The 24,208-nt window shown below is 37.9% G+C and overlaps 1 protein-coding gene across 3 annotated transcripts in view; it reads right to left on the minus strand.

Annotated features, from left to right (window-relative positions):
- Positions 1-24,208, minus strand: part of LARGE1 (LARGE xylosyl- and glucuronyltransferase 1) — a 278,243-nt gene that overhangs the window by 221,344 nt on the left and 32,691 nt on the right. Inside the window, exon 1 of one of the 3 annotated variants that reach the window (XM_052667468.1) lies at positions 13,504-13,791. The exons of the other annotated variants lie outside the window; for them this stretch is intronic. The gene's annotated coding sequence lies outside the window, so the exon portion shown is untranslated. Of the gene's footprint in view, positions 1-13,503; positions 13,792-24,208 lie in introns of those variants that run through there. 3 annotated transcript variants of the gene reach the window in all.

Here is a 24,208-nt window from a genome sequence, read left to right on the forward strand (position 1 = left end):
TCTTCACACAATTGCTGACTCTGTGCTCACTTATTCCCATTACATATCATTCAGATATGCAAAGGAGCTGGTAATTTCTTTAGGGGAGATTTCTGCCACGTTATTTATTAGCTAAGAAATATTTCCTGACACATGCTGAATTTCTGACAGACTTGCTCAGTTTTGACTCAGCCTTCTGGTAATTACACAGCAACAGTGCCTATGAATACAAGTAATTTCTGTTTGCTTCTTATACTATGACTATATTCCAGTTCTCCTGATAGCACTTGCTGAGTCATTTCAAATACTATTTTGTTAAATTTTTACCAATTCATACTACTTGTGGTTCTTCAGCCTGTTTGTTTTGTCTTTATCTCACATAATAGTTAGATTTTTAACATACATGAAAACAGTCGTACAGTGATTAAGAAAGTATTCCAGAAATCTTCTGTAAATAGAAACAATGCTCCCTCATACATTATAACCCAACTACTGTACTCCTCTGTAGCCTTCAATATTCTCTGCTGCTTTATTCCAAAAGAGAGAAAAATACAGCTCATACCATGCCAAGGCTTCTTGAATGATTGGGAGCATCTAATGTGAGACATCCTAGTGAAAAACTCAGCTTCCAAAAAGTAGAATTCAGGATTCCATGATCAATTGAAAGCTCTTTTGTAGCAGTGACTTTGGATGGAGAAGAAGGAAGCACATTTGGAGGGAGAAACATTCAAGTATATTATGGTACTGTCCTATGGTCCTATGGTACTGTCCTAACTCTTTTAAGGGTTGAGGGCAGCTGTTTACAAATTAACTAGTTTAAGTCAACTTGGACATGAGATCTTTACATCTTCTATGTCTCTTACAGATCTGCATATCAATCTAGTACTTAAGACTAAGTAGCTTTACTTAATTCTCCAAAGTTCTGCTCATACTTGGCATTTTCATGGCACAGCAGCTTGGCTTTTTCCACTTGTGCCAGATGTCTCCAACTAGGTCCTTTAATCTGCTGGATATAGCAAAGGGACATTCACTGTACATGGAGTGGGTCTCCTTCTGCCTCTCAGAGGAGCAATGCCTTAATGCCCACGACAGTTACCTTTGCCAAATCTAATAAGCTGATTCAAACTTCTTTTCCACAGGACATAAATCAGACAGGCTGCTAACTGTACAACTTGAGACAGCGGCCTGACATGGTGAAACCAAAGATGTTTGAGGTGCTTGGATACAGCATATGGACCGTAGTCCAAATCTGAAGTTGCATGATCATGAAGCTTCCTAAGATCACAACGTGCCTCATAGGTGGCCATTTATAAACCCTTTCAATTGTGGCTTCTTTCGTATGTACATGAATTCCATCTTTAATGTTTGCATTGATCTTATTTATCCATTACTTAACACACCACTCAATGAATCTCTAGGAAAATGCTGGGGTGTGTAAGTTAACTGATGAAGTTCCAGGTTTGGTTCAGTTAAAAAACCATTTTATCTGAGAAGACAAAGCAAATGCAAGAAAATTAGAGCTCTGTGAAAGGCAAAGCATTTGCATTCAGTGTGATAACAGAGGATGCCTGGCAATAAATTGAAACTATGGTCACAAACTGTTAAGCCCAGGCTCTATCCTAATCACTTTGTGTGCGTATATTGCTTATCTCTGACTTCTGTGTTCATTCTTTTGGAAGCTCTGCACCAAAAATTTATTTACGGGACAGTATCATGCATGTAGGCAGTCAAACAGTACAGAAGAACCTAACTTTCTTTTCAAATTATCACAGAGAAATCAGCATGAAAGTTGGGAAAAAAAAAAATAAAGCAAGCAGTCAGGCAATTTAAAAAATTAGCTTTTTTTGTCATTCTCTATGATCACCTGATAATTTGGTCAGGAACACCCTAAAAAATTTTTTTTAAAAAACATACTCTAACATTTTTAGAGTTTTATAACTCCTGTGGTGCAGCGGAAGAGAACAAGTGAGCCAGAGCAATAAGGGAAAATGGAGAAGGAACTGCAGAGGACTAGGATACCCAAACAGCTTTGATGGGGGCTGTACCCTTCCCCCAGGACACCCATGTAGGTACAGACGCTGAGGAGACAGAACACCCTGACATGACACACAAGCATTGTCACAAGCTAGAGCACTGACAGGATGACTTTCCGCACAGTCAGCCTTCTATGATGTTTCAGCAAATAAAAGTTTGTTATCAAAGGCAGTTCAGCTCTGTGGGAATGGAGAAGCAGTGACAGACCGAAGACATAACGATCTCGTTCCAGCTGCACTCCTTGCAATTGGCATAGTTGAGCACTGCACAGTGGAAGAATACACTGGAACAACCAGGTGTATTTGCTGCTCTTACACAGTCACTGAACTAAAGGGTTAACCGTACTTCACATCACCAGAGACATCCCTGGCAACTAGCATATAGTTGACTTCCTCACTGTTACAGACAACATCTCTCATTTTTTTTGTGTTGGTAAGCTTTGATGAATTTAAGATGCTTTTTTTATTTATTTTTATGTTTTTTATTTATTTTATGTGGTTTTTATTTATTATTTATTTATCTGCATGCAAGCTATCCACACGTAGTCCTTCTGTTTCTTAATCAATCTTCAGTTTTGTGCAGCCTAAGAAAAGGAAGCCATTGCATACTGTCTCTCAGTGTTCCTGGTGACATTCAGCATTTGTATGATGCTGATGCAAGATCGTCACATGGCAACAACCTCAAAGGGTGGCCTTGAAATTGTGTTGCAGTCATGGCACAAGCCTTATAATTAGATCTTGGAAATATGGGAAACAACGTTTTTCCACATCTGTTACTATCTGCTTTATATTATGGGGTTAATTTTCAAGATCCATACTTTCAGAAATCTGGCTCCATCACGTTTAATGAAAACATTAAAATAACAGCAGCACATACCACTGAATTCTTGACAGTTGTTTTTCACCTACTCAAGTTCTCTGCTACATTGTAGGAAAAGAAAGGTTAAGTACCACCCTCTCCTCAGCAGGAGCTCTCCGCGTTGAGAAGAGGACGCATTTCGCTGCTGGTAGTTTCTGGGAGAAGTTACCAGCTCCTTTGTGTGGAACAGCAGACAGTACTCACCACCACAGATATCCCAAAACATAGATACTGTTTCTGTGGCAATTGAAGATAGATCACTGTGATAAGAGGGGCTAGCAACCACATGCAAATCTTTTTAGCTCAATCTTTCAGCTCATTTCCAGCTCAGACCAGTAACTGCCGGATGGCCACACTTAGAACAACTCTTAAGATGATCTTTTGGCTTTTTTCCTCCTGTTTTTACTTGTTAGCGAAGCTTTCAAATAGCATAACCATTGACTACGCTATGTCCATATATTTAAGGCAGCCCCTTCCACTAATAAAAATCAATGACTGCATCTACACGAGTAGCACAAGAACTTCTTGTTCATCTTTACTGCGTACCTCCTGTGCTTCATCCATTCTATCTTACAAGTAACAGCAATAAATGTTGTAGCCATAACTCTCCTTGACAGCATCAAGGGTTGCACCCTTCCAAAATGCGTCTTGGAGAGATGATATATCAAACAGAGTGCTTGTGGCATGGGTAAAGCTGTCTGTTCTTAGTCAAGGGAATGGGAGAGCATTTGAAATGTAAACCCCTTTGAGTACAGCAAAACCTTATGTTTGTCTTATACTCTGTGGTAAGCTGCATGAACCATGAAGTGCAAGCTATGAGGTGTGCTGCTGCATCATGGATGCATGCCAAATGTAGACAATATCACAACAGAAAACAACAAGAGCAGTGTTATGAGCAGTGGGAGACATTTGTATTTCTGATGTCTTTGATGTGGAAAAATAGCACAATATTTTAAATAAAAGATGCATCTTGTATATGGAGTCCATAATCTTGCACTTTCACATTGATTCAGCGTCTCTCCCATCATAATTTTAATCAACTATTGCTCAAACTTTCAATGGAAGAAGTCCCTACCTCAAAAATAATGTCAACACAGCTCAGGGAGTTGGCCTTAACACTGCAAATAAAAACATGCACGCGTCATCTCCACCTCCTAACTAAAATAAAAGGCTCTGCATTACTTATTGTCAAAGCATCCCTTTCATCAGCTCTGACAGAAGATGAGCGCAGAACTCCCCATAGATCATCAAAACAAGCCAGCAAATACACCAGATCAGGCTCTACACCACTACAGCTTCCAACAATGAAACTACAGTTTGAGACCAGTCTTAGAGAAACAGTTTTCTCTTTTTTTTTTTTTTTTTTTTTTTTCTCCTCTTTTAAAATCACTGAAGCAATTGCCAGCGCTGCAGTAAAGCCAAGTTAAATGAGAAAAAAGAAAGGTGAACCACATGACGGGGAATGTTCTGGGGGGGAAGATGTTGCTGGAAAGTCTGAATCACATTACCATTTATGCAAAAAACTGAAGCATTCTTGTTTCATAGTACGTATTGAAAACTGCATTTTATAAGCTCCATAAAAATTACACTGTTTTTCTCTCTGCTGTTAACAAATTTGTCAATTCTTGAATGGGAGATAAGAGCAGGTACACCCACCCAAATATCTCCAGCGTTAGAAGACAGCGAGCTGAGTCTGTCTTTCAGAATTCTGGAATAGCAGCATATACCAGAATTTGACTTCAATTTCTACCCTGTCTCTCATCAATTCCAGTACTGAAAAGCAACTTCTTGAGCAGTGTGTATTACCCGCCGAGTTCAGAAGATGTGTTTGTATCAGTCTTCAAGAGTACAGAAAAAAGTATCGTGCACTGTTCAAGGTCAAATTGATTAAATATAGATCATGGGTTGTAACTGTTGATAAGCTGCCACAAGAATCGACCTACATGGGTGTGCTCCAAAAGTAATGCCTCTTATTTATTTCCATGGAAACTAAAGGAAAGCACACAATAGCACTTTCTGATAGCACAAATTCTCAGCTACAGAACTCTGTTTTACAACAGTCACCACCATTAGCTATACATTTTTATCACTGTTGAACAAGAGCCTGCACCCATAAAAAACATCTGTACTAGTGAAGGTTACTCACTGACACTGTGACCACTCCTGAAATGCACCACCATCACCTCACTGTTCTCACACCCACTGGTTAGCCTCCATAAATGTTCAGCAAGCATCAATGAACACCAATAGGTGCTATTTTTTCTACACGGAGGAATTCAATACCACTCCCTATGCTTCACATACATTTCCATGTCAGACATCATTTTGTCACACTACAACAAAGTGTAATGGGATACTGGTGGGAAGGTTCAAGCTCTACTGTCATACCATCAATATCCACCTCTGATGTCATGGGCCAATATAATAAATTAGGAGGCATTACTTTCAGATCAGCCCTCCTGTAAGAGTAACTGCTGCAGTTCGTTGTGAAAAGAGCAGATCAAACAAAATGCACAGTATCAATGATTTTTAAAGAAAAGAAAATTTAATCTTAACTCAGCAGTCACACATGGGACAGGACCATACACAGCCAGCACTGACACAAAATGGCCTCAGATCAAGCAGAGGGTACTTGGTGCTACAGGTTAGAGTGAGGCTCCCTAAAATTCCAGTGTCTTCTGTATCAGTCACAGCAACAGCTGAAAGAGCAGCAGCTGTCCAGGAGTTATTTTGGGGCAACCAGAGAAGGTTTACCATATGTGGAGACCAGGCAGATGATCATCCCAGCTGCCTTCCAGTAACAGGATTTCTAACCTATCAGCATTACGATGCTTCCTACAAATAGCTCATTACAGCAATTATCAATTGCTACCATAGTAGCTTGGGTTTTACTAAGTCAAAAATCACTACTACAGTTTGGCAAAGCTAACACACACATACCAACAAATGGAGTCCTCTGATATGCTGCTGAAGGTTGCAGTATTGAAGGGCATAGACGAATGTCTGTGTAGTAGAGTCAGAGTAGTACGGTTAGGTTGTGGTTGGAGTTGATCATCGCTAGGGTCTTTTCCAAGCTGAGCAATTCTATGGTTCTGTTATTCCCCCCAAATCCATGCCCAACCCTCTGTACTTATGACAAACATTAAGGCTTAAGTGGAGACCAAAAGGGCTGTTACTTAGATCGCAATCTTTCTTTCCATGTTTTTCTAGCAATAGCATTATAAATGAAAGGGGTAAAATCCACTCCAGTCAATAGCATAGTTCCCAGTGTAGGAGTCATGAGGCTGAAATCCATATTCCTATCACTTTTTTTTTTTTTTTTTTTAAAAGAAGAAAGGAAATCCAATGGGCTATTTGTGTTTGTTTGATCTTTACTGAATTATAATCATGTGCCTACGCAATCCAAAATTTCTGGGAAATCCAATAATATTATTTACATTTAATCAAAGTGGAACAATCAATGCCTACTTAGAATCTCATATTTCACAAAAGAAGTACTTAACATTCTAAAAAACAGAATAGATGTACAAAAATCTAAAAAATTCCACTGCTTCACAAGAAAATTGATATGCATGGCCTAGTGAGAGAACAGCTCTTTGTTGACAATTTCAGAGGCAAAGTAATTTCATAAACACTGGATTTTCTCATTATGCTTCTAGCCTATCAGTAGATAAGAATTCTAACCAGTTTAAGAGCACAAAGGAAGAAGCATCAATATTAACAAGAAGCAAAATACTTCGTATATACAATTACATACATATAATTTTTGCATTAATCACCTCTCACATTAAAATGCGAGCATGAGCTTGCCTCTGGCATCAGACCATATATGGTGCTTATTTTTAAATATTCATTCCAAATGAGTGTCATGATTAAAAAGAAAAAGTCTGGATGCATAAACCATTAGGTCTCTTTGTAACCCAAAGGGTTTACAAGCTCAACACACATTCCAGTCCACACAGACAATAAAAGATGAACTAGCACAAATGAAGCCAATTTTAGCTATTTATAAATATATGATAAAGAATTTAACTGAATATTTGGAGAAAAAAAAGAATAAAAATAAGAATTGTTGTGGAATAAGTCCAACAATTAAACAGACAAAATATTTCCAGATCATAACATAGAAAACAGAACCAGAATAACATTCCTAGGAAAGCATTACAATGTTCTCATCCATTTTAGAGAGAAACATGCCACAAGCGAAATATACACAGCAACCTTGTTAAAACTGAACTTCACCTGCATTTTAATTAGTTTTCCGAAAGAAGCAAAGCTTGTGCAGTCATTCTTTGTTCCCCCTTAATAACTTCTGCATCTGTTGGAACAACTTTCAACAAATTTTACTGAATCTATATTTCACCCATTCTCGTATCGCTCAAAATCAAGAACCACCAACAGTGAGGAATACCTTAAGCATGTCCCTAGAGGGGGGAGCTTGTCTGCTTCTGTTGAAAGTTCTGTTGTCAGTCCAAAAAATAATATCCTATGATTGTAACAAGATCATATTGGCAATGGTTTTGCACTGTACCTCTGTAGTCTACATATGTTTCTCCAGGTATGCAGATTAAATATTTCATAACATTTCCAGAGACACAGCCCCCTTGGGTCCAAGAGGCTTCAGTCACAGGATTCTCACGGATTAAGCACCGAGAAGCAAGCAGTGAAAACCACTGGAAAAAGATGTGTGTATCACTAATACTCATTTTGTACGAATTCTTTCATACTGCTCACAAAAACTACAGTAACTTTTCCCACTTGAGAAGTCTGCTTTACTGCAAACAATTCATCTGAGGCTTTGTAAACCCATTCATAGGAGAATTACTATCCAAAACAAGGTCAGCGACACTGGATGTAAGAACCTGGCAGCAATACACTGGCAAAGTTAAAGCTATCCAAGTAACCTTTACTGTATTTGGACAGCTTCCCAAAATATCAAGAGAGGGTTTGTTTTGTCATTATGTGAAAACCTTACATTTTCACTCTAATATTTCTTATGAAAACATAACAGTGAGGTATCCAGAAATGCTCAGTACCAGCCTAGCTTTCCTCTGGTTGAAACAAATTATACATTTGCTATTGATTTCAAGGAAAAAGGAGTAATAATCATCATTCATGAAAACTGCAGTTCTGAAAACAGCATTTTACTCTCAATTTTGCTCCAAAACTTGTATTTGGTTTTCAAGGTTTTTGTTTTGTTTTGTTTTGTTTTTTTCAGATTTACAATACCCCTTCGGGCCTCACCTATCAGACAATTGCTTATCCATCACGGTATGTTTTTGTTTAGCAGAATGCTGGATATTTTGACCAGAAAGATGCAGTGAAAAACAGTACTGAAAGCTTTACTGACATTCTAAAAGGTAACATCGACTGACTTCCCTTAGTCAACTAGACGGGTGAACTCATCATAAAAGGAAATCAATCAAGTTAAACAGAACCTTCCCCTCATGAGCTTGCATTGGCTGTGACCACTAACTGTACTGTCTATCCTTCAGGTGTTTTTCAATAAATCCCAGCATAATTTTTCCTATAATTTTACCAGGCACTGAAGTGAGACTGACAGGCCCGCAATCACCAAGGCCTTCTTTCTTGCCCTTGAAAACTGGAACAATGCTTGCCAGCTTCCAATCAACTGGGACCTCTTCAGATTCCCAAGACTGTTAAAAAATAATTGAGAGAGGTCTTGCAATGACAACAGCCAACTCTCTTGACTCTCCTGAAATGAATCCCATCAGTCCCCCACAGAATTATACATATCCAGGTGGGGCAGCAAATCCCACACAAGTTTTGGGGTTGGCTGGGAATTGATTGTTACTGTACTCACAACCCTTCAACTCAGGTTATCTGGGATCCCAGAACCCTTATCAGTGTTGAAGACAGAAGCAAAGAAGGCATTAAAAGTCTCTATCTGTCCCTGTTTGCAAGGTGACCGTTCTCATCAAGTAACAAACCAATGTTCTCTCTGATCCTTCTTTTAATCACATAGATGATACAAAATGCATCTCATATTCTGTATATGTACAGGTTGCATTCATGCTAAATAAAACCTGTTTAACTCCACTATATTCACCTTTATGTCAATAAATGATCTGACATTATAAATACTCAGTGTATTTTTAGGAACAGGAGATAACATTGCATATTCTATGTATCGTAAGTACTTTTATGAGAACATCAACAGCTTATACATTTTGGGGGGAGAGGGGAAGAGAAAGCAAACCTTTTGAGCCCAATTATCTCAAAATTTGTCCTCTTCCATCCAATTTTGTCACCCAATTACCTGAGGGAATGGTGTATCGGCCAGTTGAGATTCAGTAGACTAGAATCTTAATATATTACCTGACTCTTACCATACTTTTCTTCAAACACATAGTAGATCCAGTGGAATCAATCAAACTAGTTTTATATATTAACAATATGAGTAACAAAACATTCAGACTCTATTTAAATCAAACTGAGGAAAAATCAAGCACATCATAAATTTCCACAGTTTTGCTTTTCTGTTTTTTTTTTTTTTTTTTTTTTTTTTTTTTTTTCCAGTTGTCTAGGAATATCAACAAGTTGGTCTGGCCTTTACTTCTATCATCTGCAATAAGATTAAAATAATCATATTGCTGGATACCTGACTGTCTCCAAAGAAATGATTTATTTTTGTCTGCAAATATCTAGCACAGACAAAAGGAAAGCTCCACTTTTAAGCAGATCGAGATGGAAAGACATAATCAGAACTCATCTCTCCTGCAACACACAGCTTTCTACATCACCTTTTTTCCCCTCATGAGATTTTTCAGAGCTGTATTTTATAAATTATTTGTGATGAAGAAACATAAAGGATTTCACCATTTCTATTAAGTACAGTTGAGAACTGAAGAGACCACAGATCTCCTTCCTCTAAAGGTCTTAGCTTTATTTCCCATGAAAAGGAATGTTTGTCTCTCTAAGTTTTTATCATTTGTAACTTCTAGCTAATTTCATCTAAATTTGACAGAACATCAGCAGTTTCCATAGACGAAATTCTTGCACGTTTAGAGGAAATCAAAAACCAAGTAGAGGAAGAGGAATTAAGCCAGTGCTCCCAGTGAAGTATGGTAATTACACCTCAATCTTTATCCAAGAGTTTAGCATGTGAATAAGCTTGTAGCAGCCACTCTGTCTGCTAATTCTCCAGACAAGTAAGTAGGTGATAGGAGAAACATCTAAGAAGTTACATAGTTAGGTAAATTAAGAGAACAGGATACATTTCAATAGAAAATCAGTCCTCATTAGTTCAGCTGTTTATGACACAACCTGTTTTACATTTAGATTTCATGCTCAGTGTGTTATTGAGCACTGTGGTTTAGCAAAAGAAATAGTGCTTTGACATACAAAGAGATTGAAATCTGAACCGTTTGAAAAAGAGGGAGAAATTTAGTTAGAATTATGACAGTTCTTTGCTGATATAAAACTGAAGATCTATGAAGTATTAGACAGCAGTCTGAAAAGCAACTAGATAAGGAATATCATTATGAAAGTGGAATCTAGTGTTCTCACTTCCCTGAATGAATGCAAAATTAAAACAGGAAGCAGGAATTCAAGAACTTTTCCGGTTCTACTTACAGCTTAGGTTTTAAAACAGACTCCCTCATACCTTCTCAGACAATGACATTTCCCTTACAAAAATGGGCCTAATCAGATCAAATTTAATAACCCAGCTTTCCACATAAAGCTCTTAATATCTTTTTTACAAAGATACAACACTAGCCAGATAGAGATGTAAAGGTATTTCTTCAGTAAGAGGATGAGAAACTTCCTATTGTCTAAGAGCAGCAATCGTTGCTCATTCTAGGAAAACACAACAATTCACCAAGGAGCAACACAAAGCAACCATCTTCATAACTGAAGAAAATTATCTTGAGTCTTCCAAAAAATAATGTGTTCATTTGATGGTAAAGATCCAATATTTCTATCTCATAGCAGTCCAATAAAGTATTTGAGGCAATATGTTTCGGATCTCAAAGGTGGTGATGTATTTCCTTCTACGTGTGTAAGCGCTTCTCTCTGCGCTGTGCCAATCGTCTCCACAACACACGCACGGAGAGAAGCATGCCATTCTTCTGCCTCTACTGCAGTAACCAGGCAAGCCAAAGTAACAACTCTTTTCCAAATCATATTCCCCTTTTTTAGAAAAGGTTATTTACAGTTATAGATTAATAGCATCATATACAAATATTTACACTACAGATAAATAATGGGTTCAGTATTTCCCTATTTTGCAAATGTACCCTTCCCAATGTTTTTTTTTTTTATATCATGCTAGTACTCCTTTAGGAATATATCACAGTCAGTCCATAATCATCTTGCAATTGAGTCATACCCAGGTCTTTTCATTCCTTGGTCATTTTCTAGTAGTAACATTTCCTACATACAAAAGAATATTACAATTACATTTTACGGGTACAATCTCTTGTTTCATACTGTGTACCTTCATCTGCTATCCAGTGCTACTATATAGTACCCCAGTGCTTCATGTTACCATCAACTTTTTTTTTTTTATTTTTGGTGCCAATTAACCATTAAAAACATTTTCAAATCTGATAGTTGAGGTACTCCATCAGTGTTCTCCTTGCTATCCATCATTATCTTCAGACTTCCTTACTGACCCAGTGCAGCTGATTTCTTGCCCAGATCACATTTCTTATTTTAAATTCTATTTTGTTTTATCTTGCCCAGCAATATCCCATATAACAGTACATTAGATGTTTTACTGGAATCGAGAAAAATCAGACCTTTATCTTTAATAAAAAATAATTGTAGATGTTAGATAGTAGGTTTGTGTAGTACAATCTCCCTTTGAAAAGCATGATGAGTTTACCTTCTCATTTGCTGTCTACCTCCATTCCACTAAGAATACCTTCCTTTAAATTTTGCTCTAAAGAGATCAGACCAACAGGTTTTCACTTGACCCGATGTTTCTGCTTCATTTTTACAGGGACACATACAACCATATAAAACAATCTCAAATTTGGTATATTCAAAAAAAAGTTCTAACAGGTGAATTTACAGCGTGCTGGTTACTTCTATATTCGAAACTAGGGATTATCAGGTCTGTTCAGTTTCAAAGCATTAAGCTCTTGGAAGTTTGTTTCCACCTCAGAAATGGTAATTTTCACTTCTATATATACCCCTTCCCAAGAGCTATTCTGCCTTCCTTACACACACTACATTATCATCTTTACTGAAAACAACAGCAGAGCATTTAGTTTCAGGCCAGATGCAGATTACCTTTACTCACCACCCAATCACTTTTGCATGGTGTTTTTATTTTCCCTTTTTCATCCTCTCATTATGAGTTACAGAACTGCACTATGTGCTTTGACTTTCTTTAAAAAGAGATCTGCTCTTCAGTATTGGTGACAAACTTGAGCACTGACTGTGTCTTGAAGGATATTCTATAAATAGGAACAAGCTCAATTACCAGTGGGAATCACTGAACTAATCCTAAAAAAGAAAAGTTTAAGAACTTGTGAAACCAGCACACTCTTCAACCTGAAAACTGGACTGTGGAAACTTTGTAAAAAATGCGTGAAGAGGCAACTAAGAAGGTCAGCTAAGTAGCTGTGCAGCTTTTAAATTTGCTGCACATTTTCCTAATGAAACTATATCTTTACATCACTGGCTTGTAACAGGTTTTGTTCATTTTTGTCACAACAATGAAGACAAGAGGAAAATAGTAACACAAACTTCAGTGATTCAGAAAGCAGCTGTTGCTTCTGCAAGTTGCAAACTGAACAGGTTAATTCGGTGCTGTGACATATGACCAAGCTAGCACAATGCAGGTATTTACTTTGTTCCAGCTGCTGAGAAAGTCAAAATACACATTATTTTCCTATGCAAAAAATGTAGTCAGTATGAGGTATTTCACCCACAAATGAAAAAGGAAAAAGCTATCATACAAATACTTTTAGAGAATCTGGGTACATAGACAGTCAACAAGGTAGTTGTCACAAGCTGTCTTAATATGCATATTTACCTGTTTATATAAAAAAATCCTCTAAATTAACATGAAAGTTATCCTTCTCCCTCCTAGCCACTTGCTGGCCTTCCACTGTGTAAGTACAGCTTTCTTGTGCTAGAGCGCCCAAAACTTGGTACCGTACTGTACACGTGGACTCACAGGCATCAAACAGAGGGGAGTAGTCATTTACTTCAACCTGCTGGCTGCAGTCTTGCTAATACACCCCAATACACTACTGGCCAACTTTGCTTCAAGACCAAATAGTCGACTGATCTTTTCAAATTGCACCCTGCAAGTCTCATTCTGCAAAGCAACTTCCTACCCCTACCCCACCTACCCTCAGCCTGTACTACTGCTTGGCTTAATTCCAACCCAGGTATGGGTCTCCTATTTGCCTTTTATTCTTCCCCTCTCAGTTTCTTTCTTGTACTGGATTCTTTCTTATTTCTCTCCCTGTCTCCAGATTGTGAGCACAGTAAGAATTCAGAATTTCCATGACAAAGTGTAAGATACAACTCTCACGCATTCTCAGCCTTGTAATCGAGGAATTCTTACTCACAACATGAGTATTCTATACAAAAAACAAACAAACAAAACAAAACAACAAAACACCAGAACAGAATAACTTTCAAACTCACCTGCTATCAGCTATACTGCCCTCCAGACTTCTTTCAATCTTATTTTTCCCCTTTCAGAAACTCTCAGATTATATTGCAAGACCTTGAAACTTTTTCAGAAATGAAGAAAAAAGCCCTCTCCCATCTACTATCAGTCTTCTTGGCACTGTGCCTTAGCCATCCTTATTTCTTTATTTTTCCTTTACCTCCTAGATGAAGGCTAGTAATTTGGCCTACAGTCCAAGGAAAGGGATATAAATTTGATTGCTTATCTCAGAATGCAATCCCGAATTGCTCTGAGGGCTGAAATATCCTCTTGCTTTTTGTTTTAAAATCAAATAGCTACATTACCTTGATTTCATAGCTAATGGGGGTGGGAGGTGTCCTATTTCTGAATACGTGCTATTTTCAGAACCGTCTCATGTCAGTGCTAGAAACACAGAAGGAATGAGTCATTTGTATCGTGTACATGACAAACTAAAATGATTACTTAAGTATTTACAAACCCACTTGACCAGCTTGCCTATTCTAGCAACACAAGAGCAACACACTACTTGACTAAGGAGCAAACATGCATCTTCACCCCACCAGGCATGCCATAAGTAGAGCATTAACATAAACTGGGCCAAAGAAGATTTACATAATAGCTTTATACGCTAATCGTATAGTCTTCAGACCTCTACAGCTGGCAAATAAAGAAAAACGGTGCCCTATTTATCAAGATAATTACTCAGAGGATCCCACAACACGGGAGAAATTCTATATAAAAATCAGTGTAACAACTTTCTTCTGTGCTCCCAAAATATCTTTCACAGTTTAGAAAGTACCAGTACGGAAAAATCTTATTTCTTTCACACTGTCATCCAAATACCCTGTAGCAGACACCCCAGCAACATGTGAACTAATTTGAAGCAGTTCAAAGAAGGTAACCAGGAAGACAGGATGTACTGTGTACAGGCTTAAGTTTCCTATTCACATTATCTGTCCAGGGAGGAGTACTGTCAATGAGGAATACAACACTGCTAACATATTCTACATTTAGTGATCCAGGTTAAAAACAATGCAAAATATCCTATGAGCTTTCATCAAAATTGTTCTAAAAACAACAACACAACAGGCAAGACAGCAACTTCCTTTATTTTAAATAGATTTGAGAATTATTCAAAATGAGGAAGCTGCAGTACAGCTCGAAGAAAAAGGCCTGCAGCACGCTAAGCACGCACAGCTTTGCCAAGCCACCTCTTCCCAATCTGCAGTAACTATTTCAGCACCTTCTTATACAGTGCTGCTGTGGCAGCACATCTGTCTCCTAGTGAAGCCCACATATGAAGAGAGATGTTTGGCTTTCAAGTGCTGAAGAGCTGCTATCCATCATCCCTGAAGAAGATGTAGAAGGATGAAGGGAAGCATCATACAGTCCAAGTCTGGCCCATGAGCTGCAAGTTGGATCAAACTGCTCTAAGCCACATAAAAACAGACCCACCAACGAGGCAGAAACTTCTCTTTTGAGTATATCACATGTATTCCCTTGCCTGCCTACTGGTGTTGAAAACAGAATCTTAAAAACTAATATCCTGCCTATTATTCAGAGCATTTAACAACATAACAGGTTAAGCTATACTGGATGTTCACCCTAATGGTGTTTTTCTTTCTCATCCTTTGGATTTTTTCACTCCTTTACTCAGATTTCACTATCCAGTGTATGCTGAAAAGTTCACTTCTGTACTTAATTTCCTGGTGTACAACCTACAGATCAGATAATTTAGCTAGTTTCTGCAGCAACTGTACTGTTAAAGAAGGTGAAACTATGCTCTTAAACCCAGTTCTGTATCAGGCTACTGACTACATTTGGACTGGCCTGTACTTATACTTCATGGAACGAGAGAAAACTGCTTTTAACCCCAATTATTATATACCTATTTTTTACTTAGAAATTCATGTCATCTCATGCAAACTACTCAGACGATGAAATGCTACTCCATAGCAAATATGAAATATGAAGACCTTCATTATACAGAAACAAGCTAAAGATCAGTGAAAGCTTACAGACCATGAGAAAAATACATTTTCAATTTTTCCATGATTTTTAGTCTTTTTTATATATATATATATAAACAGATCTCAACAAGCATTAACTTAATGCCAACATCTGCCATGTCCTGGTTACCCATAGAAAAAATGAAAATACACAGAGCTTTCTACTCTTCTTTTTGACTGTGGAAAACAAGTATGTTTTTTATTAAGACTTACATAACAAATATTTTAAAAACTGTCACCCAAGAACAAACAATGAAGAACAAATCTTGTTTTCCTGAAAAAATGTATGGAAAAGCAAAAACAGAGAGCAATGTTCTCCTTTCCTCATTAGCTCATCCATTACTGCTAATGCTATAAGAGATTCAGTAGCATTTACAAATCTAACGATTAGGGACTTCATAAACTAGTACAGCATAAACTTAAATATCACAACATATTACCAGATAAACTGACAGCAACAAGAAATCCCTGACTGGCTTTTTTTTTTTGTTAAAAATCAATCTCCACTATAAAAGAATTTGGATAATGTGCTAGATGTGGATGAAATGAGCTATACTGACTGTCCTCATTAAAAGCACAAACAGCAGATCTAATAAACAGCAATAGTAGTAATTGACTGTGTGGTTTCAAAAAAATTAAGAGCATATCAGAAAATCCCCCTGAAAGTAAAGTAGGACTCCTAGATATGGTATCTGGCAGGGAAACTCAATCCATAAGAGAAAGTCAAATTTCTCTCTCCTGCTAAATGCAGTATGACAGAATTGATGATAAGTAAGCTCCGTTTTGCAAATTATCAAATGCAAAGTGAAGTGCTATGGGCACATCCTGCAGTGGTTTACATCCCACTTCACTGAATATGTTGATTACCATTTTATGAGCGCTGACAAGTCCTTTTCTTGTCCGCAATTTTTTTTCCCAACATAATTCTGCTTCTCATTGGAAGATATAGCTAAGCTATGTCACTGTTCTGCATAACAGTCTCCTTTACTAGCTCTGTACCATTTAGTTTTGCAGCTATTCAAGCAGCACAACTTTCTAGAGATTGCTACTTCTCCCAAGGTTAAAATAAAAATCATAATGTAATAGGGAAATGAAAGGTTACCCCAGAAATCCATGATAGAATGAATGTGCCAAGCAAATCTTGCCATATTATTATAACCAAAGACCTAGTTAAGTAAAGAGGACCTTATATAGCTCAGCCAATTATTTTTGCACCTTGTTATCCAGAACCATGTAGTTTTGTGCAATCAGTTTCAATCTAAGTACACTTTTCCCGAATAGAAAATCGTCCAGGCATAAGATAAAATTTAGATTTTGCCCATTTCTCCAACTTTTTAAGAAAGCCCTAGCTGCACACATATTCATTTCCCTACTCATCTTTATCCCTCCTCACACTGTGTTTTTCTTTTGTTTGTTAACAGTGAACAAGCTAAAAAATTTTCCTCTTTCCCATTCTATCCAAAAACAAAAATAATTAAGAGTTACAATGGGAGAATCAGACTGCAACTATCTTACCAAGGGAGCTCCTGAGCATATTGCAGCATTCTGGTAACACAGAAATAATGTGCATTCTCCAGGACACATTCTCAGGAGACAGGAATGCTGCTATTTTACTTCTTCAAAGGTGAGGGTACTAAAAAACATGGATGGAGCTGCCCTACTAGCATACGCTCACAGGCGTAATTACTCAACCACAAACTTTCCCTTGGGAATGATGGAGAAGGGAAGAGTATAGTTGCTGCATAAAATAGGAGAGAACAGGACATGTCAATAAAGCTGGGAAATAAGCTTCCTAACATGCATTTTCTTCTCCCACCAAGTAAAAAAGTGTAAGAAATAAACATGCAAGAACCAATACACAATGATGCACCTGTCTTCTACCACAGCTACAGTAGTTGCTTTAGGCTGGGATAAAGGAATGGGTTTAGGTGATTAAACAAAAGCAAAAAACAAAACAAACAAACAAACAAAAAACCACCTATGAACAACTGAGTTTCATAGAAAAAGAGCTGTAGAAAGAGATCTTTGAGCCTCAAAGTTCCTTCTTCAGGTCTTGAATCATCAAAGGTCAAAATATGAAAACTGAAACACACTGCCATTAAATGGTAAGCAGTGCCTGGCTACTACAGGAGCTGATCTAATTAGTCACAACTCTCGGTGCACCAAGTTTTTGAGCAACTCCAGTTACAGTCAGGCTGCTACATAACAGAAAAACACTAATAAGACGACACTCAATAATTAGTTACTCTACGTTCAAAGCTAAACAGTTGCAAGCAGAAATATTCAGACTTCTGAAGTTAACCCAAGTGTCTCTGAGTACAGCCGAGAAGTCTCAGGAGGCCTAGCATGTCTGTCAGTGGCAAGAGGTGCAATAAGGAGGCTACAGCAACATAAGGCCCTAAGGAAACACAGAATGGTTGTTGATCCAAGCAAGAGAGGAAATACCAGAGTGGATTTCTAGTTACAGGTATGTTAAGAACCACTGAATTCAGCACAGTGCCTTACAGTGCCAGCTTTTCAAGGTTTATCAGCCAGGAAGAGCAGAACATCAGGTCTACAGTTTAAGACTGGAGACAAATACCTTTCACCATTAGATATGAAAGTATGTATCTTTCCAACGCTGAGGAAACAAAACCAACCCTTTTAACATTTTTTACAGCCTTGCTGACCACTTGAGCTCTTTTCATCTATCCTACAGAAAGTTATCCTCCTACTGCCTCAGACAGCATTCCTCTGCAAAACAAAATGCGCTCCCTCTGGGATAGTTGCTAATTCACCCAACCTCCTACACAGGATAGCTGACAACTGGCCTGTCATGTGGCATGGCCTTTTTACCTAGAAATTAAGGTTGTCCGCAAAGGCATTTGGTTCTCCAAGACGGGAGTTAACACGATTAAATCTGGATGGGATGTATTCAGTTTTTGCTTTACACGTACATTATCAATTTTTCTTCCTCATCCTTCTCTACCATGACTTTGTAGACCAATCAGATTTACAAATCAGATACACAGAAATGATATGCAACATATATACAGTGGGGAGCCTGAAGCATGGTTGGAGAGACACATGAGAATGATGGGTAAGTGGAGAAAGATGCTTAAGACAAATTAATGAAATGACGATTTTACTGAAATTCTCAAAATATTTGTTATTCTCATATAGATATAAATCTCAATCAATTAACTAACGCACAATCTTAGTTTTTAGATGCATATCAGAACATATCTCTGAATATATCATCACAAGTGACTCATGTGTCCCATAAGAGTTCTAAAATTGAAAAAAATAAAATGCAATACTTTAATAAACAATTAAAAGCAAATTATGATACTGTAAGATATGACTCATGGTTTGTGCTCTCGGTACTTAATTTAAATATATACATATACATATATATATATGTGTGTGTATATGTATATATATATACATGTATATATAAGTAACTTATTTTGGCAGGTCAAATTGCATAAATATTGATACTTAGTTTTGCACCTGAGCTTCAGAAGTAAATTCACTTCAGACCAAAGAAAAAACTGCAAAAAGCCACAGGATTGATGGAGGTTTTTGATCATTCTGTGTATGAAAAGTTCCAAAAAAAAAAAAAAAAAAAAAAAAAAAGGAGCCCTCTCATCCAGCAACTCCACGATGTCCAGTATGCTGAAGACACTCTCAGCTCACTCCTTTAGTTGAAAGAATCTGACCGTTCAGCTCCCATTCCCATTACACACATCTCCTTAACAGACAAAAGTATGCCACACCGGTGCTATCTCAATATATATGGTTCGGATTCAACTCAAATAGGAAATATAAATCTGGGCATTCCACCTCAGAAAAGAGCAACACAAACCATGGAGAAATGCAAAGGTTCATGTCCTTCGCCCTCTATGGTACAACACAGAAACAATCTGCTCTGCAGTGCTGTCACTCTAACAGTAGCCACAATATTAAAACCAGCTTAAGCCTGAAACTGAATATTGTCTTCCTTCTTGCTTCAAGTTCCTTATATCTGCAAAACTTCTGTGAACGGAAAATAAAGGTTGCATTTTAAGAGTTTGGTACATTATACTTCACAAGACAAAGATGATTTGCCCAATCTGACTGACAAAGTTACATCCAAAATTGCTGCCAATTTTAGTCAGCACGGAAGCTGAGCTTCAGTCAATTGCATTTGCAGGCAAATAGGTCAGAGCTCCTTGCCATACTTACCTATTATCTAGAGGGATGCTGCAAAGAAACTCTAATAATAAGAGCAAACAAGACTTTCAGAAACACTATTCATAAAACAGCTTTAAAAGCTGAAAAACAAGTGGTTATTTCTCTCACCAATCTTTTTCTTTTCCTTTTGAAGTTTTTTTTTTCTCCCCAGCACACGTAGTAAAAATTGAAATTAATTCACTTTGCTTTTATATATTTTTTCATTCATACTTCAGCAAAACAATTATTTCAAACACAGAACAGTAAACGTATACCTGTTTCTATGATAATGCTCTAGAATTTGTAGTTGTTAAATATGCCAGCAGAAGCAGCATAAATTTTGTATGGATGTTACAGCAAGTTTTATTTTCTCTACTTCAGTAACAAAACATTTTTCAACAATTGAGCTGCAGTCAAAAAAGCTACATATTCCAAACTTCTATATGTAAATACACATACCATGGGGCAATTTACTCGGCATCTGGCATTATGGCTGCAGATGGAACTCACCTGCCTGCAAGGGGTAAAAGGATCCTAGCCCAGGAACTGGCAGGACTCATTGAAAGGTGTTTAAACTAGGAAAGAAGGGGAAAGGGAACTAAATGAGGGCCACTGGGGTTGAGCAGGTAGTTGGAGGCTCAAAACAGAGCTTGATAGGTGATAAGGGTGGAGTTCGAAGGGATGGAGAGGGGCAGGGGGATGCTGGTTCCCTAAAGTGCCTGTACACTAATGCGTGCAGTATGGGAAATAAACAGGAAGAGCTGGAGATCTGCGTGCAGTCACACAGCCACAATCTCACTGCCATCATGGAGACGTGGTGGGACAGCTCGCATGACTGGAATGCTGTCATGGACAGCTATGTGCTTTTTAGGAAAGATCAGCTGGCGAGGCAGAGTGGTGGAGTTGCTCTTTATGTGAGAGAGCAGCTAGAATGCATTGAACTCCACCTGGGAGACACTGGTGTAGCAATGGAGAGTTTTAGGATGAAAATCAAGGGGCAGGCTAGTATGGGTGACATGGTTGTGGAGGTGTACTACAGGCTCCCAATCAGGAGGAGGAGGTTGATGAGGCCTTCCATAAGCAACTGGAAGTAGCATCATGATCCCAGGCACTGGTGCTTATGGGAGACTTCAATTATCCAGATACTTGCTGGATAAGCAACACAGCCAGGCACACGTGGTGTTCCCGCAACATGAAGACAACTTTCTGATGCAGGTGGTGCAGGAACCGATGAGGGGAGGGGTGTTGCTGGACCTTGTTCTCACTAATAAGGAAGGGCTTGTCAAGGAAGTAAAGGTCGGAGGCAACTTGGGTTGTAGTGACCACAAGAGGGTAGAGTTCAAGATCTTGAGAGGAAGAAGCAAAGCAAAAAGTAGGATTGCTACTTTGGATTTTAGGAGAGCCAACTTCGATCTCTTCTGGGACCTACTTGGAGCCGTCCCGTGGGCTTGGTGTTAGAAGGTAATGGGGCCTGTGAGAGCTGGTCAGCATTTAAACAGCTCTTCCTCCAAGCTCAGGTTCAGTGTGTCCCTGTTAGCAAGAAATCAGGAAAGGGTGGAAGAAGACGTGTGTGCATGAGCAAAGAGCTTGTGCACAAAAATCAAAGGGAAGAAGAAGGCCCATGAAAAGTGGAAGAACAGTCTGACCACTCGGGAAGCATATAGAAATGTTGTCAGGGCCTGCAGGGATGCAACGAAGAAGACTAAAGCCCACCTGGAATTGAATCTGGCAAATGTGATAAAGGATAACAAAAAAGACTTTAAGTATGCTAACAGTAAAAGAAAGACCAGGGAGAATGTGGCTCCTCTACTAAGTGAGGGAGGTGTTCTAGTAATGGGGGCTGCTGAGAAGGTGGAGATATCAAATGCCTTCTTTGCTTCTGTCTTCAGTGAAAGTCTACTGTTGCCTTGTATTAAGAATTACAACTGCAGACTCAGGTGGTGGGAATAATTATTTTGTGGCAGAACGGATTCTTGCTCAAGGCAGAGAAAAACTGATAAATACGACTTCATTCCTGCAGCCTGGAATTACCCAGAGAGACTTTATATTAGGATGGAAGTTGTGGTTCCAATTGACAAACTTAGGAAATGGAAAGAATATTTAGTTATACACAAACCAGCAAGGACATAACTTGAGCTTTCACATTCTACCATGGAAGTTTTCCTCTATTTTACAATGAGTAACTTCCGAGTTGAACAAATTTGTTCTAGAATTAGTAGAAGAAAAACTCATTTCTATCACTTTTGCAGACATTTTCTGACTTTGTCTGTACTTTGAATTATTTATTATTCACCTTAGAGTTGCAAACTCTTGAATTCTTACTGTTTAACATTTGAGTACTTCTTAGAAATAAACTGAGGTTCAGATCTCCCGTATTTTTCTATATTTCAATAGGTTTTCCATCAGTTCAGAGCACACTAAACTAGTGTTAGCTCAGTGAAATATCCACAAGTACTTGAAATCAAAGGCTAGATAACTGATGCTTTGAACCTGGCAAAGTTTTCAAAGTTAACTTCATGACCAGTTCTAGCCTATTGTTTATGATATTACTTGCTTTACTGAAGGGAATGGATGGTTTAAGTGTTAGCAGAACTACAGTCTAAGTGAAGAGGAACTGCATTCTGAATATTTTGTTATCTCAGTGTTGCAGCTCTTGCAATTACTATAAGTTGCCTGATATTTGTTTTTCTTTTTCCAAGTCACAAGAGCTTTAAGAGCTTGAAGAACTGAACCATAACAGCTCCAAACCCCAGATGCAAATAAGAAGAATCTATTTAAATATTCTTTGGCTTTTTTAGCCACCTTTTGATTTTATAACTGACACAAGAGTTTGCTGCAAGGAATCTCATTTCTCAGTTTGCACATGGTTTCTGATAGCAGCTAAGGAAGTTCCATGAAGTGCAATATTTAATACATTCTCCCAGCCTCCATTAACCTTTTGAATAAACAGTAATTTTTTCCCCTTCTAATAGCTGAGTTTCCACTTTCAATTAAAGAGGCAAAAAAAAAAATAAAATAAAATACTGCTGGAACAGGAGCAAGATTGGTTTAAGGTAGAATTTGTTGAAGTTTTACCTCTTCCCATGAAGAACATACAGTACCCTATTTACACTATTTCACATTTCCCTTATCAACTGGTACAGACAAAATACTGGTCTTTATTTGCTATTTCCCCATAAATCCAATACTGTTCACGCTTCATTGCACTCCTACAGTTCACTGGGTATGCAGAAACAACAGCTGCTGTAAGACCACATGAAATTCAAACTGGTCTTTAAGACTTCAGGAATCCCCCGCAGAAGAAATAGGAATTTGCAATGAGGCTTCAATATTCCTACACTTGCCAAATTAACCATTCAATAACAAAATACGGACCGTCACACACAGTTAAGCAAGACGTTTTTTTTCCCAATGTTCTATGACCAGCCAGCTCTAGACACATTCAGCAAATGAGTAGAAGTACACTTGAGACAAAGTTCTCTAAGACTTTCTACTAAGTCTTGAAGTTGAGGAAAGAATTCAGATTAAGCTTGATTCAATCTACTCAAAATTCAGCCTTATGTGGGGTTTCAGTTGTTCTCTGTGGCTTATTTCCGACACTCCAACAAGTTTCTATATTCAGTATTTCAATTTCAATATTGACTGAGAAATTTATGAGGGCAGCTGTATTAGTAATGATTAATATTTTAGAGCTGGGTTTAATTTCTGCCCTTCTGCTTTCACAGTCCCAAGAAGTCTGGCACCACTTGGAGTTCACAAGGATCAAAGGAAGAACTACAAATACTCATGGTATTTTAGGTGGGAACAAACAAAGGAAGCTGTCTTCTTCTGCAGAGGCTTCTACATATCAGTTTCAGCTTTGAGACAAAGCCCCCCTAAAACACACAAGATGCAACCACAAGCTTTAAGCCTCCCCATCACTGTAGCCTCCTTCAGCATTCCAGAAAAGAATTTAAACTTTGGACTGTTCTTCCTTGTCTTTCTTCCCACAATCTCTGATGCACACAGTTCTACTGAATCTTCTGTATTTGAAATAGATTTTGAATCTCCCTTGCAAATTCTCCTATGGCAGGAAGAAAATAAAAAGCCATTCTATGAATCTTTAACTGAGTATTGCTATGGTAACAAACATAATTCAGAACTTTTAAAGCATTTTCTAATGGGTAGTATTTATACAGACAGTTAGTACATGGCTTTAAAACACTCAAATGTGTAATCAATCAGGATGGATTACTGATGAATAAAGGTGAAATGAACTTCAAATTTAACATTAAAAGGTTTAAAACACTATGTTTGATCTAGTATTTAGGACAATGACAATTGCAGAACAGCCTGCTTGACCAGGTGAGTGAATAAGCACATCTTTGGGCACTGATGCACAGAAATTTCTATGATGATCAAGCAATGAAAAGAGCTCTAAAATGGCACTTCATTCTCTACTTTGATCTTCCACGCTGTTTGCCACTACAGTGCAATTTTCAGCAGCACAGAAACT

Source organism: Tympanuchus pallidicinctus, unplaced genomic scaffold, assembly GCF_026119805.1.
Source record: "Tympanuchus pallidicinctus isolate F22 unplaced genomic scaffold, pur_lepc_1.0 scaffold8, whole genome shotgun sequence".
NCBI lineage: Eukaryota > Metazoa > Chordata > Aves > Galliformes > Phasianidae > Tympanuchus > Tympanuchus pallidicinctus.